This window comes from Rhipicephalus microplus, chromosome 9 (genome assembly GCF_043290135.1).
Source record: "Rhipicephalus microplus isolate Deutch F79 chromosome 9, USDA_Rmic, whole genome shotgun sequence".
In the NCBI taxonomy this organism is placed as follows: Eukaryota; Metazoa; Arthropoda; class Arachnida; order Ixodida; family Ixodidae; genus Rhipicephalus; species Rhipicephalus microplus.
In genome coordinates, this window is record NC_134708.1 from 52,269,286 (window position 1) to 52,287,840 (window position 18,555).

Sequence of the window (18,555 nt, forward strand, 5' to 3'; positions counted from 1 at the left end):
GCGCAAATCGAAGAACGCCTGCAAAAGGCTGCCCTTCTGGTGGATACCTACGCTGGTTCATGCGGCCTGGAGTGCTCTCCAGCTAAATCGGCTCTTCTTTCAGTCTCTGCGCTACCGCCGCCTAAAATTTTTCTTCCGCCCGGGCCCGTCCCGTCAGTGCAAAATATTTGGGTTCTTGGCCTTTACCTCACATCGTCCTTGGATCCAAAGGGCACAATAGCAGGCCTCAGACGCACCAGCGAGCAGGTGAGCCGCATGATACGGCGAGTGTCTACCAAGCTCGGCGGCCTCCGCGGGTCTCAGTCCCTCCGATTGGCCCACGCGTTTGTGACCAGTCGCGTCCTCTACGCCTTGCCTTACCTTCGCCTGCGTCGTCGACACGAGCACCAGCTGGACGTCCTTCTTCGTTCAGTAAACAAACGCGCTCTGGACCTACCTATTGCAAATTCCAAGAGCCGATTCGCGGCTCTGGGGGTACACAATACTTTTGCAGAGATGCGCGAAGCTCATCGCGTTAACCAAATCAATCGACTGTCGCAGACGCCTCCAGGGCGCCGTCTTCTACACAGACTTGGCCTTAACCCGATATCTGACCAAGACCCTCTGCAGCCGGTACCAGAGCTCTGGCGTCAAAAGCTATGGGTGGAACCTCTACCCACTAACATGAACCCCGACCTCCATCCTGGCCGTAGACTAGCACGCGCCGCGGCCCTTCATACGCGACACTCCGATCGTCCTAGTGTTTTCTACGTGGACGTCTCGGGTCCCTCCCCCTCGGGTCACTTCACGGCTGCTGTGATTACAGAGGGCAAACACGTCGATGGCCTCTCCTTTCGAGCAGACACAGTAACGCATGCTGAAGAGGTTGCCATAGCTTTGGCCGCCTCTCACCCTACCTCACGCACCATCCTGACGGACTCGCGCTCGGCCTGTTCTCAGTACCTTCAGGGTTCCATTGCCCCGCTGGCGGCTAGCCTACTACAGGCAGCCTCTTGGTGCTTTAACCCTCATCCCATTCGTATAGTCTGGACCCCAGGCCACTCGGGCCTGCCCGGCAACGAGGTGGCAAGTGCCGCTGCCCGCGCTTCTCCTGTCCGGGCCGTTGCCCCTCCATGTCCCGAGACGGAATCTGGCATTACCAACCTGACGCGCTTTCGCGAAATTTTGGCTTATTACCGGGCTTCGCGCCACCTCTACCCGGACCCCGCACGCGGTTTGGAGAAAGCGGACTAACGACTGCTACGCCGCCTGCAGACGAACACCTTTATCAGTCCGGTGGTCGCCAGGCACTTTTTGCCGGAAATCAATGGCACCTGCTCGACCTGTCATGTCCTCGCCGACACATATCACGTCGTAGCATCGTGCCCAGTTAATCCCGTCCCTTTCTCATCCCCTTTTTCTATCCCAACTAGAGAGGCTTGGGAGGAGCATCTGCTCGGCTGCTCTACCTTGGCTGCGCAACGCTCCTTGGTGGAGCGCGCACGGGCAGCTTCCAGCTCCACTGGCGTCCCGGAATAGGGTTTGGCCACTCTAGCACGCCGATGGGCCACGTCGGCACTCTCTAGTATACTTTTTCTGAAATAAATGTTTTTGCCACCACCACCGTGATCACAGCGTTCTCCGTAACTTTCCCTGGCGGGTCAATGGAATTCGTCATGGCGAGACTGTACGCGCCTTTGGCGTGTACGACGACAGGGAGCTAAATAATTACACAGACTTGCGTAATAGGCAGGAACGTTTGCAAGAGTCTATCGGATCAGTGGTCATTGAAGCAGAAACGCTACTGTTCTCCGTTGAGCCACCGTCGAACGCCGACACGTCACCTGCGGGAGATGAGCCGCGGCTAACGAACGCAATGTACGTCTCTGGCTGCCACTTGTCTGAAGATTGAAACTGGCAAAAAAATGATCGATGTCGCAGTCACAGGTGTCGAGGTGGGCTCAAAATGTTCTGAGAAACTTGGCGAGCGAAGGGAAACTGATGACAGGAATGATGAATCGCCTGGACCTCCGAGTGACAGGTGGAAAACGGAGCCAACGCCTTTTTTATTTAGAAGCTAGGCGTTGACGGAGCACATGCGGAGCACGTCCTTCAGCGTCGGTGGCTTAAGAGAATTTTTTTCCAGATATATCTTACATAGCTTATGTGCGCACAGAAAGATGGACAATGATGATCATGCGCATGTACAGTGCCAGCTGTTATATACTGCGAAAATAACTTATTTGCGTATGCAGTGATGTACAATCCAAAATTGTACAAGGACAGGACAGTAATGAACATCGAGACAAGTAAACTTATATGAACAGTAAGGCTGGTCATGATACAACAGCTTCCATTGTTATCGAGGTGCACATATTTTCGATAGACGCACAAAGCGTGCCATTCACTAAAACCTCCCAATGTGTTCTTGCATGCGATGAATTCGCGAATAAATATACGGAAAAAAACATGAGCTGACAAAGAATGCAAGTAGACGTCCAGAAAGCTAATCATGTGCAGCCAACGCTTTCTAAATAAAATTCTTAACACAAAAAGAAAGAGAGAGAGCGAGGGTGACAGAGAGCTAAAAAACTTATTTGTTTAAAAGGTGGCTACTCCAATGTATTAACGACTTTCGCAAAACGTGGCCGTGTTCGAGCCGTTCTGTGAAAGGCTGGGTTTTGGTCGAGATGTCGACATGCATAATCAAGTATGGAATTGAATGAATACACTTTATTTAAAGTCCGGCAGTTTTACCCGGCGAGGTGGGGGAAGAGGGGATTAACCCCCGTCCCTTCCCACTTTCCGTCGATTATGATGGCGGTGCCTCAGGTGACCGCTCGAAGTCCTTGCACCCTGGTGGCATTTTCAGCTTGCCGGACGGCCCAAAGCTCGTCAGCCAGCTCGTCGCTGGTGAGTGCCGCCTCCCAGCGCTGACGCCGCCGATCGGCAACAGTGACCGCAGCCGCGGTGGAGGCGGGCCCCTGCCCTCGCGCAGTGGGGGCAGCAGCAATTGGCCTCGCATTTCGTCCCTGCCTAACATGCGTCGCGAAGGGAGCGGCGGCAGTCACGTTAACTTCTCCAGCACACTCCCAAAGCATGTGCTGCAGCGGGGCCCTTTCCCCGCACACTTTACACGCGTCCGTCGGGTATAGGTGAGGATATCACAGGCGTAGCATCACCGGGCTGGGGTACGTATTTGTTTGTAATAACCTCAGAGTTACGGCCTGTTTTTGTCCAATTTGTTGTGTGGTGGTGGGTATTTGCGTCTGTTTAGTCTTTAATGTTGTGTAATGTCGTTGAATGTGGTCAGGCGATAACACCACGACCATTCCAGTTGTTGTTGTGAGGATAATACCATCACCCGGCTCTCGGAGGTGAAGGCGGCCATCGAATCGGCCGCGGCTCGGTGAGTGAGATCTCGAGCAGCGGTGTACATGCGAGCGGGAAGCTGGTGTGAGCCGGGGTCCACAGAAGGAAGACATTCGTATTTGCAGTTTTGAGATACGAGGACGCCGAGGTCATCGCTCCTCGAAGCTCGCTGCCATCCTCGTTGCCATTACTTGATTGTAGTATGCGGGCCGCCAGACACTAGATGCGATTGCGCGTGAAGCCATGGACGGCAGCTTGCGAGTCGCTGGTCACGACCGCAGCCTCCGGTGCCGCGACCAGTGCAACAGCAATCGCCGCATCTTCAGCCGCCTCTCTGTGTTCCGTACGCACCGTGGCGCTCGTGAGGCATTCGCCTGTGCGATTCACAACGGCGATAACGTGAGGACGTTTTCCTTCTGGGTATCGTGCGGCGTCCACTTACACCGCTTTGTCGCTGTTGCCATACATTCTCTGGAGGTCACTCGCTCTTTTGTTGCGGCGCCCGACGTGGTGTGTCGGGTGCATGTTCCTGGGGAGCGGTGGGACGATGAGACGGTCGCAAACCACGATAGGAACCATCGTCTTCTCCCCGCATTGCATGTGGTATGTTATGCCTAGAGATTCGAGGATGCGCCTGCCCATCTGGGACTTGGACAATCGCTCGTATTGCGCAATGTTGTGCGCCTCGATCTGTTAGTCCAGGGTGTTGTGTAGGCCCAGCTCGAAGAACATGTCGGTGCTCGCGTTGACAGGTATGCCAACCCCCCTTTTGAACGCCTTGCGAGTCATGCTGTTGACCTTGTTCCATTCGGACGCCAGCCATTTTAGATAAGGGGCGACGAACGTTATGCGACTGATCGCGTACACCTGTACAAGACGGATCGCACAGCTTTCCCGCATACCGCTGCATCTGTTCGTTATGTGGCGCAAGAGTCGAATTGCGTCGTCTACCGAACGTTTAAGTCTTCGAACTGTCTCACCGTTGTGACCGTTGGCCTGCAGATTTAGTCCCAATATCCTTATGTTCTCTACGCTCGTTACGGGAACGCCGTCCGCCGTTATTACTTTGATTTATGATCTTTCTCCACCGGGAAGGACGATTTTTCGGCCCCTTCTCGTGAGTCTGTATATCAATAGCTCGGACTTAGCCGCCGAACATTCGAGGCCCGTACCTCTCAAGAATTCCTGCACAGCGTCCACGCCCATCTGCAGCGTTCGCTCCACGTGGCCATCAGATCCTCCTACGGGGACCCAAAGGGTGATGTCGTCCGCGTAAAGGCTGTGATGAAGACCCATTATTGTCGCTAGTTTCTCGGGTAGGCCAAGAAGGACGAGGTTAAACAACATGGGCGACACGACGGAGCCCTGCGGCGTACCCGTAGGAGCCGTTTAGAATTCCGGTGATTCCGCGTTGCCGACAACGATGCTCGCACGCCTGCCGGGTGAGGAAGTCGCGTATATAGTTATAGAATTTTCGGCCTAATCTCAGCGATTGGACACGGTCGAGAATCGCCGCATGCTTGACGCTGTCACAAGCTTTTTAGGGGCGAAGCTCCATATAGCGGCACCCGTTCGTCCCTCGTAGCTGGTGTAGTATGTAACAAGTATAAAATTTTGACCTCCAAGCTGGTGCCGGTGAGAGATTTCTTCTGTGCGTTGTTGAACAATAAAAAATAGTGCGCAGTGTACATGCCAATGAATGCTAATGGGAAATGAAAGACAGGAGCATTCGGCTTTTAGTTAACGCTTACACTGCGATCCCAATTAGCAGTCATTGGCATGTACATTGAGCACTATCTGACAAGAAAAGGTTGCTACGTTATACTCGCTGGGTGTAACATCCTTAGTTTTAGAAAGGTTTAGCGAGCGTTGAGCCGCAGTGTCATGAATACAATGAACTATACCATGAACTCGAGGTGGTTAAAGGTGGGAAGTTGACCCGAAGTGCAAGCCGTAAGAAAGTGTGCGTGTGCCACCTCTCGTTTAGTCCTTGGATGTTTGCTGAATGGCGGTGCTTTTATATGGGGAATATATTATGAAAAGATGCGAGATGGTGGTTCTTGGAGTGTTGAATAGATGTACGAACGGACACACAGACAGATGCATGGATGAACGCACGAACGGACGCAGGGGTGCATGCATGGACGAACGCAGGGACGAACGCACGAACAGACGCACGCACGGACGGGCGGATGGACGCATGGATGGTCACACAGACGGACGCATGGACGGACGAATGCTTCACCCCACTCTCCATCATTCACTCTGTGGATGTGCTGCCAATTTTTTTTTTTCACATCAAGGCTGAGAATTGCCTTGGTGGAACTTGAAGTGCTGTCTACAATCTGATGATTCAGCTGCAGCATCACGTGCTGTGTGGAGAGGATGGGATAAAAAATTATTTTTCAAGCGAAGCTTGCATTGACTGACCCGTGTAGCTGATGTTAAAAAAAGAAAAACAAACCTCCTTACCCACAACTGTAGCTCTCCAATTATATGACAAATAAAACTAAATAAACATTATTTCTGTTATGGAGTTTGAGCTCTGGTCTTCAAGTCCGAAAACGATCTCCTTTATCCCTAATCTATGCGCCCACATTTGCCTAATGTCAGCCGAACTGAAGCATACAAATGCTTTCTACCTCTAATGCAAATGAAAAGGAAGCTTCAGACGATTGATTGATTTGATTGATATGTGGGGTTTAACGTCCCAAAACCACCATATGGTTATGAGAGACGCCGTAGTGGAGGGCTCCGGAAATTTTTACCACAAGGGGTTCTTCAACGTGCACCCAAATCTGAGCACACGGGCCTACAACATTTCCGCCTCCATCGGAAATGCAGCCGCCGCCGCCGCCGGGATTCAATCCCGCGACCTACGAGTCAGCAGCCGAGTACCTTAGCCACTAGACCACCACGGCGGGGCGAAATATTTAGTATAGGTGGACTATAAACAATGTTCTTGACAGGATTGACCGGTATAACTGATCTGGATGGACAGGCATATCTTTCGATATCATATGTGACAACGAGCACGCACGCTCGCCTTTAAGAAACACGTTTTTCAATAGACCAGTTGCAAGTTGAGCACCGTGTGTGTCTCTTTTTTTCCTACGTCCTGTATCTAAGCGTTGTCTCACATGTTTATCATGCAACCCCACCAACTCGTCCATTCTTCTCGTCTTCGCCAGTTTGCTACAATCATACTGCACGCAAATCACTAGAGTAGAGCGAAACAGCTGGCGTGTCGCTCAAATAAACGCAGTAGGTGCACTACTTACTCGTACACTTTTAAAGGGCTTGAATATACTTTTTCCTCTCGACTGAAATTATTCACTGGCGGTGGAGCTCCGCGTTTTTCCGCGGCGGGAAGAGATCTGTGCAATCTGAAAACGCCGCACAAGCACGATTACCGCGTCGTGGCGTGACCTTTCATAGACAGTAGGGAGTTTTAAAATAGCGCACCGCGAGCACTTGCGGTGCGGTTGCAGCCACGGCGCATGCGTCGTAACGCGAGCCGCCACTCGTTTTCGCGGCCCGCCCGCAGAAAATACGAAATAGCGGGTGGCGTGTGCGGCCCGCAAAGTGCTGTGTGTATATTCCGTGCATTTCAGTTTGCGGTCGGGGCGAAAGTCCCTACACTTTTACCTTGGGGGAGCAAACGCTATTCTAAAACTCATATGGCGCCCGCAACTAAAGCAACGTACGCAACACCTGCAAACGTTATTCTAAAGCTTCCTAGAGCTGCGTAATATTTTCCTTTCGCGCTGACTGTTTTCTCGTCCAATGACGGCCCAGTGGTGCCCCGACAGCGCCTTGTAAGCGGGGGCGATTCGAATAGGTGCTGTCTCGTATATTTAAGTCCCCGAGACGCAGCTTGCCATGAGAGCTTGGCGCAACAGATAGACGCCTTGGCAGTTCGGAACAAAATGGGCGTCATGTGCGAGATGTCTGGGTTTTCAATAAGCGTGCTCTGGTCTGAACAGGTGTGAACTTATAAGCATGAATCGCTGACAATCTAGCCAATTTTCAGGAATAAGCGAAACAATAATGCGTACAACTCTGTAGTTTGAAAAATAAGGAACATACCTACGAGGTGCGCATAATCGTATGTCTAAAGAGAGTGACATTTTCGTTTCGTACTCCTTTGAATTATATAATGCTTATTTATGGGTATGCGATATATTCACTGACCTAATTTGTAACATATTAGGGTGAACGAGCGCCGAAGTTTGGGTGAGCTTGTATTGCATTCTGAAAATCGGTAAACAAGAAGTTTGGCAAAGTTGTAACTAAAACGCGTACTACCTGAAACTGCGAATCTGGACGATTGTGATGACTATAATCTTCAAACTTCTAGATTTTTTCAAGACTGCTTCTAGGTAGTCCCTAGAGTTAAGCTAGTTGAAACCAGGTTGTTTCTACGTTTATTTTCAGCGCAGAGAGGTTCGAGAGAAACGGCAGGCAGTGACGGAGACGACAATGAGTGGTCATTGTGGGATCCAGAAGGAGGCGTTCTCACATCTTTCACAGGAAGCGTTCAAAACAGAACGGTAAGGTGTGTCCGGGGATTCGGTACCGTAGAACAGACAGTGTCACAGGGATGAAACGCGAATCGTATAGGGAATTGTTGTCTTCAAGCCGACAAAAATAAAGGTTTAAATCGTTTTTTCACATATTTTGCCGCGAAATCGGCAATACAAAGAAAAATTACTTAAAAACACCTTTCTAACGTTCTAAATGTAAGGACAACAAGCTCAAAATCATTAATTACCAGCTTTGGACATGCATGTTCACCGATTCTTTTTTGCAAGGCGAATACATCTCTTAGTCAGGCTATGTCAGGCATCCGGCGTTATCCACTGCAGCGTCTGCACACCGGCAGTTGTTATCTCTCCACTCTCACTCCCTCTCCAATAGCAACAGCTGCGAGTGCGTGCGCTTATCCTCGCACCTAGCTACCGGAGTATGTGGGGCGAGACAGTGTAGAAGAGGGTAGGTGCCGTGCTTCGCCACTCTTTTTCTCGCCGTTCACTCTCTCCTCCCTTCTACCCCCTCTTCCGTCCGCTCGCGCCTTACTCTCAACCATTCGCTGGCTGGGCGCCTCTCAAGAACATCCGCAAATGTTTGCTCGAGACGCCGCTGTGAAACGCCAACGCCGAGCAGAAAACGCTGGCGCGCCATTCTCTCGTCCATTCACTCTGAACCGCTCGCTGGCTGGGCGCCTTTCAAGGCGATGACAGAAGTCTGTGAAGTTGAATGCCTTATGGCAACGGTACCGTTTCTCGGCGCAAGAAGTTCATTCGCATTTCCTCACGATTGCATTCGTAGAGGTGGAAATTTTCTTTTATTTAGAGGTGTATGTGAAAATGAAACAAGTTGTCTGAAGAACAAGTATGTTGTCAAAGTGAAGAAATATTTGTGTCCGTCTATGTTGAAAGGCACGCCCTGTCGTATCAACCAAGGGCAATGCGGAATCAAACTTGCATAAAGAAAGAAAGACAAACCACGAGATCGGGCGTGGCGTATGCCTTCTGTTGGTAGCCGAGTGTGCGGCAGATGGCGATGCTGCGAATTGCACTAGTATGACGTCAGTTTGAGGATTCGCGCGCTTTCGAGGCGTGGCGCCGTATAGAAACCATCGTCGTCGGTAAAACTCGTCAAAGACGCAGTTCAGTTAGTTAGCTTGTGTGTGGTGGCTACGTTCGCGTTTTGTTTCTATCAACCGTGGGTGTCCACTTTTAACAATCATTTTAAAAGCACACGCAAGGTCGCGGGATCGAATCCCGGCTGCGGCGGCTGCATTTCCGATGGAGGCGGAAATGTTGTAGGCCCGTGTGCTCAGATTTGGGTGCACGTTAAAGAACCCCAGTTGGTCGAAATTTCCGGAGCCCTCCACTACGGCGTCTCTCATAATCAAATGGTGGTTTTGGGACGTTAAACCCCACATATCAATCAAAAGCACAGCGCTTTATTTCTTAAAACTGTGGTGGGTGCTGCGCAATGGGGTAGTACTGCTCCGTGCATCTATATGATCACACACCCGTGAGAAGGGCGTAAGCTTTCGCAACTATTCTAAGGACCCGAATCTTAGGAATAAGTGGATAGTCGAACTCGGAGAGAGAAAGCGCCCCACGTCTGCTCGCTCGCTGGATTCCGTGCCAATCGGTTGTGCCCTCGCGATATCCGACGTCAGCGTAGCTCTGGTTGACTGGGCGGGCCCTATACGCCATCTCCTTCGCCGATCTTCCACGACAGCGTAGCTCTGGCCTACTGGACTTGCCCTACGCCATCTCCTGACTTCGACAAGAGCTCTCGCAGAGTGGTGCCCCGTCCTTGGACTCCTGCAACCGTGTCCATCTTTCCTGTCTTCACCTTACTTCCGTCGTTCGCTGTCCCTCCGCCTCGCTCTGTCCTTCATCTCTCTCTATCTTTATACCTTTTTGATTCTATCCTTTTAATCCCTTCTCTACCCCCATACCTCGTGAGCTACTGTTGAGGTGTCCTCCCTCTGAGATACAGTTAACGGGGCTCACTTCTCTCTTCTTTTTACCTAAAATCACTTCCCCTAACCCCGCGTTTCCATCGACCGTGTGCAGCAAGGACTTCGCTGACAGTGACTTTTGCCCTAAGCTCACTTTTCGGTAAGCTTTGAACCGTGTTTCAGTGCCTCGCAGGTACTTCAACCATTCACTGCACTCAGGCTACAGGCGTAGGCGACTTACACCACGTGAGGTGCCGTCCTAAAATCTACCGCGAAGCCCCCTAGACCCTCTTGACAGGGGTAGAGCCGACGACGCGGCCTCACAATCGCCTCGGGTAAGCGCGCTTAATGAGCTCAGTGGAGCCGCGCTCACGGGGTGCGCTTCTGTTTAGCTACACGTTAAATATTAAATGACGTGGCTACTTTAGATAATTTTTGGATTGAAATCTGGCGCCTTTTGAAGTCCATCGAACGACAGCCCTGCTGCCTATAGTGAGAACAGGAACTAGCATAATTATAAACCAATACGCATGCACTTCGTTCACTACATCTTCTTCGCTCCCCGAACACGTGCGCCGACCTGTCCGGCGTAGAAAAGACAAACTATGATGGGCGGGCCCGTCGAGAGACTAATAAGCACGTAACATCACGTAACAATTAGTCACGGGAGTGACGTCACAAGATATCACGTAAGAACAATTGACGTAACTAAAATTACTCAAGATCAACTAATGAATAATCACGTGACTGTAACACGTAACACCACGTAATAACAAGTCACACGACTAACGATCACGTAACACCGAGAGAAATATTGTCGGTTACAACCTAATGAATACACGCTCTGATACACGCTGTGTCTCAAGTACTGCAGCGGGCCTGTCATTCATCTGTGCAACAGTGCAATGATTGGGAATTCCCATTCTAACTATAAGCCATTTTTTGCTGGAAATACAAATAATATGCATAATACTAATGAAAAGTTTGTCGTTTTTTCAATTAAGATGTTAAGTTTGGCAGAGCAATGAAGTCGGAAGTTCTGATAAAATTTGAAACAAGTAAAATTTTTCGACTGATAACTAGTCAAATAAACAAGTGCCAGTACGAACAAGTCATGCCCAAAAGACATGAACATACTTTAAAATTTCCGTAACCTTGAGTCGCTTCTAGCAGTGTTTGGCATTTAACGGGACGGCTCAGTGCTCTCCCATAGTTGAGTACGAGGTACTCCAAGTCGTTAAACTTTTATTCAAAGTCGTTAGACATCTTTGTCTCGGCACATAGGTGTGCCAAAGTGCATTTGCCCTTATTACTGAAATGTTATGAAATCTTTGTTTTCTGTACATAGTGTAAATGAACGTTTTCTAAACACAAACTCCCTTTTTTTTTTTGTTACAGGGACAGCTAGTTGCGTTCCCATGGTGGAGTACATCATACTCTAAATCGTCGAACATCTGTTCTTAACGCAACTCCAGTAATTTTTGTCGAGGTGGCCTCATAAAAATTGGCAGATACCACGTACAGTGGGAATTGATGATATGCGAAGCACAAATGAGAAATGTTGATACGTCACTTTAAAATCAGCACAACGTTACGAGGTGGAGGTAAATGATGCCGTACATGACTTCCGTGTCATGATTATCATTTTTGGATGTGTCGTTTACCTTCGTCATCTATTCACGTTACGTGATACGAAATTTAGTATGTGTAGAGCTAGCGAAACGGCCGCGAGCACGCTATGAGCGTGGTATGTTGTCATGTTCTTACATGACACGTGTGTCAGGATTGTCATCTTTGCACCAGTCATATATTTAGTCATCCATTGGCGTCACGTAACACCAAATTCGGTATATGTGGAGCTAGCAAAACAGCCGCGAGCGCAACATGAAGGGCCCAACATACTCCAATGTAGCGTTTACCCACGCTCCCGCTGGGCACAGCGACGCTAAGCAAAGCGCGAGCACTCTATAGTATGACGCCAGGCGCGACCAGCATCTGTCGGCGCGGCCCGATGGCAACCAGGGCAATGCATTTCGTGCTGATGCGTTACCCAGACAACACTGGGTCTCCCACTTTTCGTGACGGAGGGACGCCGGACGCACTGAAACGCGCATGCGTCAAAACAACGCAGCGTGGCGCGCGCCTGCGAGTAAATCGCAGGACCGGCGTCTGGCGTGGCAACGCCGGCGTGACGCGACGAAATGAACACCGGCGAGCATGAGCACCGCGTCACGTCGGAATGTATTGTCGCCATGACTGTGGCAAGTAGTCATGTCATGACACGCATCTCATGATTATCATGTTTGCACCAGTCACATACCTTCGTCATCCGTTCGCGCCGCGTAATACCGAGTTTGATGTATGTGAAACTAGCGAAACAACCACGAGCACATCATGAGCGTAGCATGTAGTCATGTTGTTACATTACACGCATCTCATGTTTATCATGTTTGCATAAGTATCGTACCTTCGTCATCCATTCACGTCCCGTAATACCAAATTTGATATAAGTGAAGCTAGCGTAACGGCTGCCAGCGAATCATGAGCGTAACGCGTAGTCATGTTGTTTCAAGACCCGCATGTCATGATTTCCATGTTAGGGTCTGTTGCCTGTGTTCGCCATGCATTCATGCCATACCATAGCAGTTTGCAACATACCATGTGAACGAAACCGCCGCAAGAGCTGCAGGACCATGAAATGTAAATCATGACATTCATGCCATACATGTCATGATTTTCATGTTATGACTTGTCCAATGTGTTCTTCATATAGTCATGTTATGCCATACCAATTTTGGCATCGATAATATTATCAAAATGGCCAGGAGAGCTAAACGTCGTAGGCGGCTAGATAGATAGATAGATAGATAGATAGATAGATAGATAGATAGATAGATAGATAGATAGATAGATAGATAGATAGATAGATAGATAGATAGACAGATAGATAGATAGATAGATATACCTTATCACATTCCCTCGTGATCTACTGATGAGGTCTCGGACGTTGCTGCAGACAGTTGCGGGGCTCACTTTTATTTTCCCTTTTCTAATTTAAAATCACTACCCAAATACGTTATCATCCATGTCACAAATATTTCTCAAAGCTCCAGCTATGGCGCACACGCATAGCATTCCCTTTCGAGGAAAAGGAGGAATAAACTTTATTATCAGAAACCAGCAGGTTTAAGGGGCCGGGCCGAGGCCTCCCATGAAGGGACGTTAAGGGCTTGCCTCGACGTCTCCTCGAGCGTGCTAGGTCGCCCAGGAAGATGCAATTTTCGGGGGGCGAAGCTCCCTATGTCGTGCGTCCACGATGTATGTAATTGTAGTAGTAGGTAGTCACGTCCACGGCCGGACTAGAAAAGCTGCACGCACGCACCCTTTTCAGTTGAGGAGGAAACCCGCGCAGGTTAATCATAAATAAAAAGATAGTTGTTTCTGATGAAATAACTTACAGAGACGAGTATTGGTTACTTAATCTCCGATAAAATTTGCCTTGGATTTGATGCTTATTAAAAAAAAACTAGTATCCGAAGGACGCACTTCCCTTGCAAAAATGGGTTTGACCTTTGTTTTAACCACGAGTCACCTACAAGTCACCGCAGGCACCTTCATGTAAGCTCCGGTGCTGACCTTCGCGTTATTAGCACGACGCTCTAACCGACTGAGCTAGCAGGCCAGACTCCAGTGCTGAACTTTTAGCTGGACGGCTCAGTGCTCTCCTATAGTGGAGTACCGAGTACTCAAAATCATGAAACGTTTTTTGTTAGACACTCCGACTTTCCGTAAACCTGGGCTGCTGATTTTTTGCAGACGCTGAGCAGACGGCTAGCAGACTTTTTTGTGATAGTGTGCATCCAAAGTGCCTGCACGTAGACGTATGTACCGTATATGTATGTATCTACAAATTTTAAAAGGGGCACATTTTATGATAATGATTTAATGGTTTTCACCTTTCAGTCCCCTATCAGTCACCCACCAGTCACCCTCATACAGACCTCGTCTGCTGATTTTCTGCAGATGCCGAGCAGAGGGAGGCAGGCTTGTTTGCTAATCTGGGCCCTTTGTGCGCGTGCGTGGATGCATATAGTATATACGTATATATCTATACATTCTGGGCCATGACACAATTGATAACATCAGCTAAATGAACTTCACTCTTTAGTCACATATAAGTCACCCACCAATCATCTCCCTACAGAACCGGCCATCAGATTTTCTGCACACATTGAGCAGACGGCAAGAAGACTTATCTGTTTATGTGGGTCATGTGTGCGAGTGTGTGGATGTATATATTGCATTCCTATATATCTATACATTCTCGGTCATAACACTATAACAATGACTAAACGATCTCCACCTTTCAGTCACCAACCAGTCACCCACCAGTCACCCCGGGAAGACCTTGTCGACAGGTTTTCTGCAGTCGCCGAGCAGACGGCAAGCAGACGGCAAGCAGACGGCAAGCAGACTTGTCTGTTTATGTGGGCCCTGTGAGTCCGTGTGTGAATGTATATGTTATTCATATTTATCTATACACTATAGGTGATGACACATTCTATATCAATAACTAAAGAGGCTTCACCTTTTAGTCAACCACCAGTCACCCTAGCGACCCTAAGTCTGCAGATTGCCTGCAGAAAAGCTTCAGCTTTTCTGCATCCCCATGTGACAGCCTGTCAGATCCTAATTCAATGTTACTAACTGAATTAATTTAGCACATTTGAACAGTGTAGACTAAAAGATCTGTGTATTTTATTGTTGCCTCATGGCCACCATGATTCTGCACATATTCTGTGTATGTATAAATTTGAAAATTTGAAGCATAGAAATTTCCCTACTGGCACTCAATGGCTGGTCAAAATACCATGGCTATATATACCGGGTGGCCAGCGTCAGGTTATAAAGTGCGAGCAGTTATGCGTTTGGTACTTTGCTGTTGTGTTTTTGTGTTGGGCACGTATTTGGTGGGTGTACGGGCAGTAGTCGGTGCTGTAAGTTCCTTAAATGTTTGTGCTAACGCAAATGGTAGCTATCAATTATTGTTCACCACGACAAAACACTGCCGACATTCTGCAGAAATGCTACAGAATCTCGGTAGACTTTCTGCAGACGTTTCGCAGATATTCTGCAGGCATGCTGCATCCTGCACGGCTACAAGTGCTCTGCAGAATTTCTGCAAAACGGGTGTACCAATTGCCTACTCGGAGGTGACAGGAATGACAGAAAGTTTGCCACTTGTCTTCGCATATTCCTTCCTTATCGCGGGTGACTATTGGTCTATATAATTTCTGCTGATAGGATGCAAGTTTTTTTTGTAAGAGTTTGAGCGCTATCTGACCAGGAAGGGTTGCCACGTTAAACTCGCTGGGCGTAACCTCCTTGGTTTATCAAGTTTTAGCGAGCGTTGGCCCGCAGTGCCATGATTATAGTAGACTAGTATATGGCCATGAACTAGAGGCGGTGAAAGGTGGGAAGTAGACACAAAGCGCAGACCATAAGAAAGTGTGCGAGTGCCACCTTTCGTTTAGTCCTAGGAACTCCCTCTGGATGGCGGTACTTCTATATGCTGAATATATAATGAAAAGCTGCGAGATGTCGGTACTTGGAGTGGTCACAAGATGGACGGGTGAACGCACGGGTGGATGGACGTACGGACGGTCGCACAGACGGACGGAAGCAAGAACGAATGGACAGGTGAACGCTTCGACACACTCATCATCATATACTCCGTGGATATGCTGTGATCTTTTTAATGATTGCCATCTACGACGAGTCATTCACCACATGTTACCCGAACAGAATCGTTCATTATAGGACCTTCCTTCAAGCAGCGACTTAAAAAAAAAAAAAGAAAACTGGCCCCGTATCTGCATGTTTCACTGCAAATGTCGTCGAAAGACGATAGTGTTGCGTGTGGAGAGCGTGAACAAAACGTTTATTTGATGTTCTGTGCGATAAAATTGGTGAATTGTATTCTGAAAGCGCTGCATCAAAGAGTCTCAATCCATGCAGTGGAAGAGAATGAGCTCATCGAGGCACATTAGAAACGAGCGCCACCTGGCAGTTATCTTCGAAAACGAAGAAAGGCGTGCGAGCCCACGGAGAAATATGCGTGCCTATCTCGGAGGCGATAAGGTGTAGAACGCAAAGCGACGGGCAGGTGCCACCACCGCGTCGTCTCAGCGAACCGTTGGAAACACTTGCCTTTTTGGGAATCGCGTTGCACTGCCAGACAGGCGTGATAAACGGTGCAGTCCTTAGAATTACTTGTGTGCGCCTCCTCTAGTATGAAGACACACATGCAAAAGATCGACGTGTTGTTATGGTGCCTCACATATGCGCAATACTTGCTTTTTAATTGACGATTGCCCAAGTATGAATGCTGAAACTTGAGCAATATTGGTGGGCACTGCGGATGGGCTGGGCTGATTGAGGTATCGTTCGGTGCCGTTTGAGGTATCGTTGCCGCAGACAAACAGGCAAATGTACAGACAGGGAGAAAGACAGACCAAAATTTTGGCGTTGAAGGCCCCCAAGAAAGACTATCGTCCTTAAAAAAAGGCAGATTTCACGTACAGTGGGAATCGATGATATTCGAAGCACGAATGAGAAAGGTTGATATGCCACATCAAAATCAGCAGAATTAACGTTACGAGGTGAAGGTAAATGATGCCGTGTATGACTTCCATGTCATAATTATCATGTTTGGACGTGCCATTTACCTTCTTCATTTATTCACGTCACCTGATACCAAGCTTGGTATACCTTCTTCTTCCATTCACGTCCTGTAATTCCAAATTTGGTATATGCGAAGCGAGCGAAACGGCTGCGAGCGCATCGTAAGTGTGGCATGTAGTCATGTTGCACGACACGCATGTCATGCAATATTTTCATGTTAGGGTCTGCCGCTTGTGGTCGCCATGCAGTCATGTCATACCAAACCAGTTTTGCAACATGTCATGTGAAGGAAACCACCGTAAGAGCTGCAAGATTACGAAATGTAAATCATGACGTTCATGACCTACATCGCACAATTTTCGTGTTATGATTAGTCAAATAGGCTGGTCATACAGTCATGTTATGACATACCAAGTTTGTTACTGATACCATTATTCAAACGGCCAGGAGAAATAAAAGTCGTAAGCGGCTATATAGATAGATAGATAGATAGATAGATAGATAGATAGATAGATAGATAGATAGATAGATAGATAGATAGATAGATAGATAGATACGCTCAAGATTGCCGAAGTTCGCTAAGAAATTCTTCGCATTTAAAAGCAGTTCGCGGAAACTGCCGCCGAAGGAATGCAGACACACGCTGGCGGAACTTTTTTGCCAATCAGCACTTGCTCCGAGGCAAAGGAATTGTGGGCGGGGTATTCGCAGTGGCGTCGCACTGTTTGCAAACGGGGAGAAGTATTTCAGCCTCGTCGTTCTGCTCAACACGGTGATCACTGTAGTTGGCGTAGCTGTCGCACGAGAAATCGCTCACTTCACAGCGGGGTAACCGACGTAACAGAGTAACACATTTACTATGTGCTCCGCACCGGCCTTGTAAATACCAAATATTTGCCTATGAAAAAAAAAAAAATGTGACGGGATACTTGTGAATGCTCAAGTTCCGTAAGACGGCGTGGTGTATCGTATACGATGTGCAATATGAAAGCCGAATAAGTAGGTATACGTAGGTGAGAAACTGTATTGATGTCTTGAAGAAGTCATCCCTATTTTAATTGAGTGAAAAAAAAAACAGACACAAAGAGTTCTGTCACTTCGTGCAGAGAATAACTACTTCAGGAGAACATTTTTTTTTTGCGTGGTCAGGACCGTGTCGGATAAATGGCGCAATGATATACAACATAGTTTATTCTCCTCTAAGAGAAAAACAAAACCACATCGTTACGGTTGTGTGGTGTTTCTATAACCGAATTTCGCTGCTTCGCTTTGCGAGCGAAAGGCAGTATTTTGTGAAAACAGTAGAACTGATATATGAAGTTAATGAAGAAATAAATACATAATATATTTTATGCTGAGCATATATGCTCGAGCCCGGGCGCGCTTCCTGCCTCATTAGCATACAAAACTCTCTAACCGTCTTTACTTTACCACCACCTAAATTCAATCAAATGCCATGACTGTCAAAATAACAAAATAAAGAAGGAAATAAGCGCACTGGCATTTCAACATCAGCATCGTTTTTGATGTACCGGCTCCTCCCGGCAAGAAACCATAATTTTTGCACGCAATAAACGAGCGAGTAATAAGCGATCACCTTAATGTCGAGCAACAGGATAGACAACGGTTTGTCAGCAGCAAACAAGTGCCGTCATCACCACGTAATCGAGACTGCGCGCTCACGCACGACCACCAGTATGAACGGCAGTCGCTGCGACAGCATAAAAAAACCGCGAGTAAAAAAAAAATAGCATATCCACGGAGTGAAGATGATGAGTGCGGCGAACCGTCCGTCCGTCCGTCCGTCCGTCCGTCCGTCCGTCTGTCTGTCTGTCTGTCTGTCTGTCTGTCTGTCTGTTCGTCCGTCCGTCCGTCCGTCCGTCTGTCCGCCTGTCCGTCTGTCTGTCGGTCTGTCTGTCTGTCTGTCTGTCTGGCGAAGAGCACAGGACACCACGGCCCTCCACGCCCATAGCTCCGTTTCGTCCACAGCCTACCAACGATCCGATACGTACGGCGACGATGCAGGTGTCTTAGAG

General features: G+C 48.4%; 1 protein-coding gene across 1 annotated transcript in view; it reads right to left on the reverse strand.

Annotated features, from left to right (window-relative positions):
• Window positions 1-18,555, reverse strand: part of LOC119165049 (prolyl 4-hydroxylase subunit alpha-2) — a 379,434-nt gene that overhangs the window by 78,534 nt on the left and 282,345 nt on the right. The window lies entirely within an intron of this gene.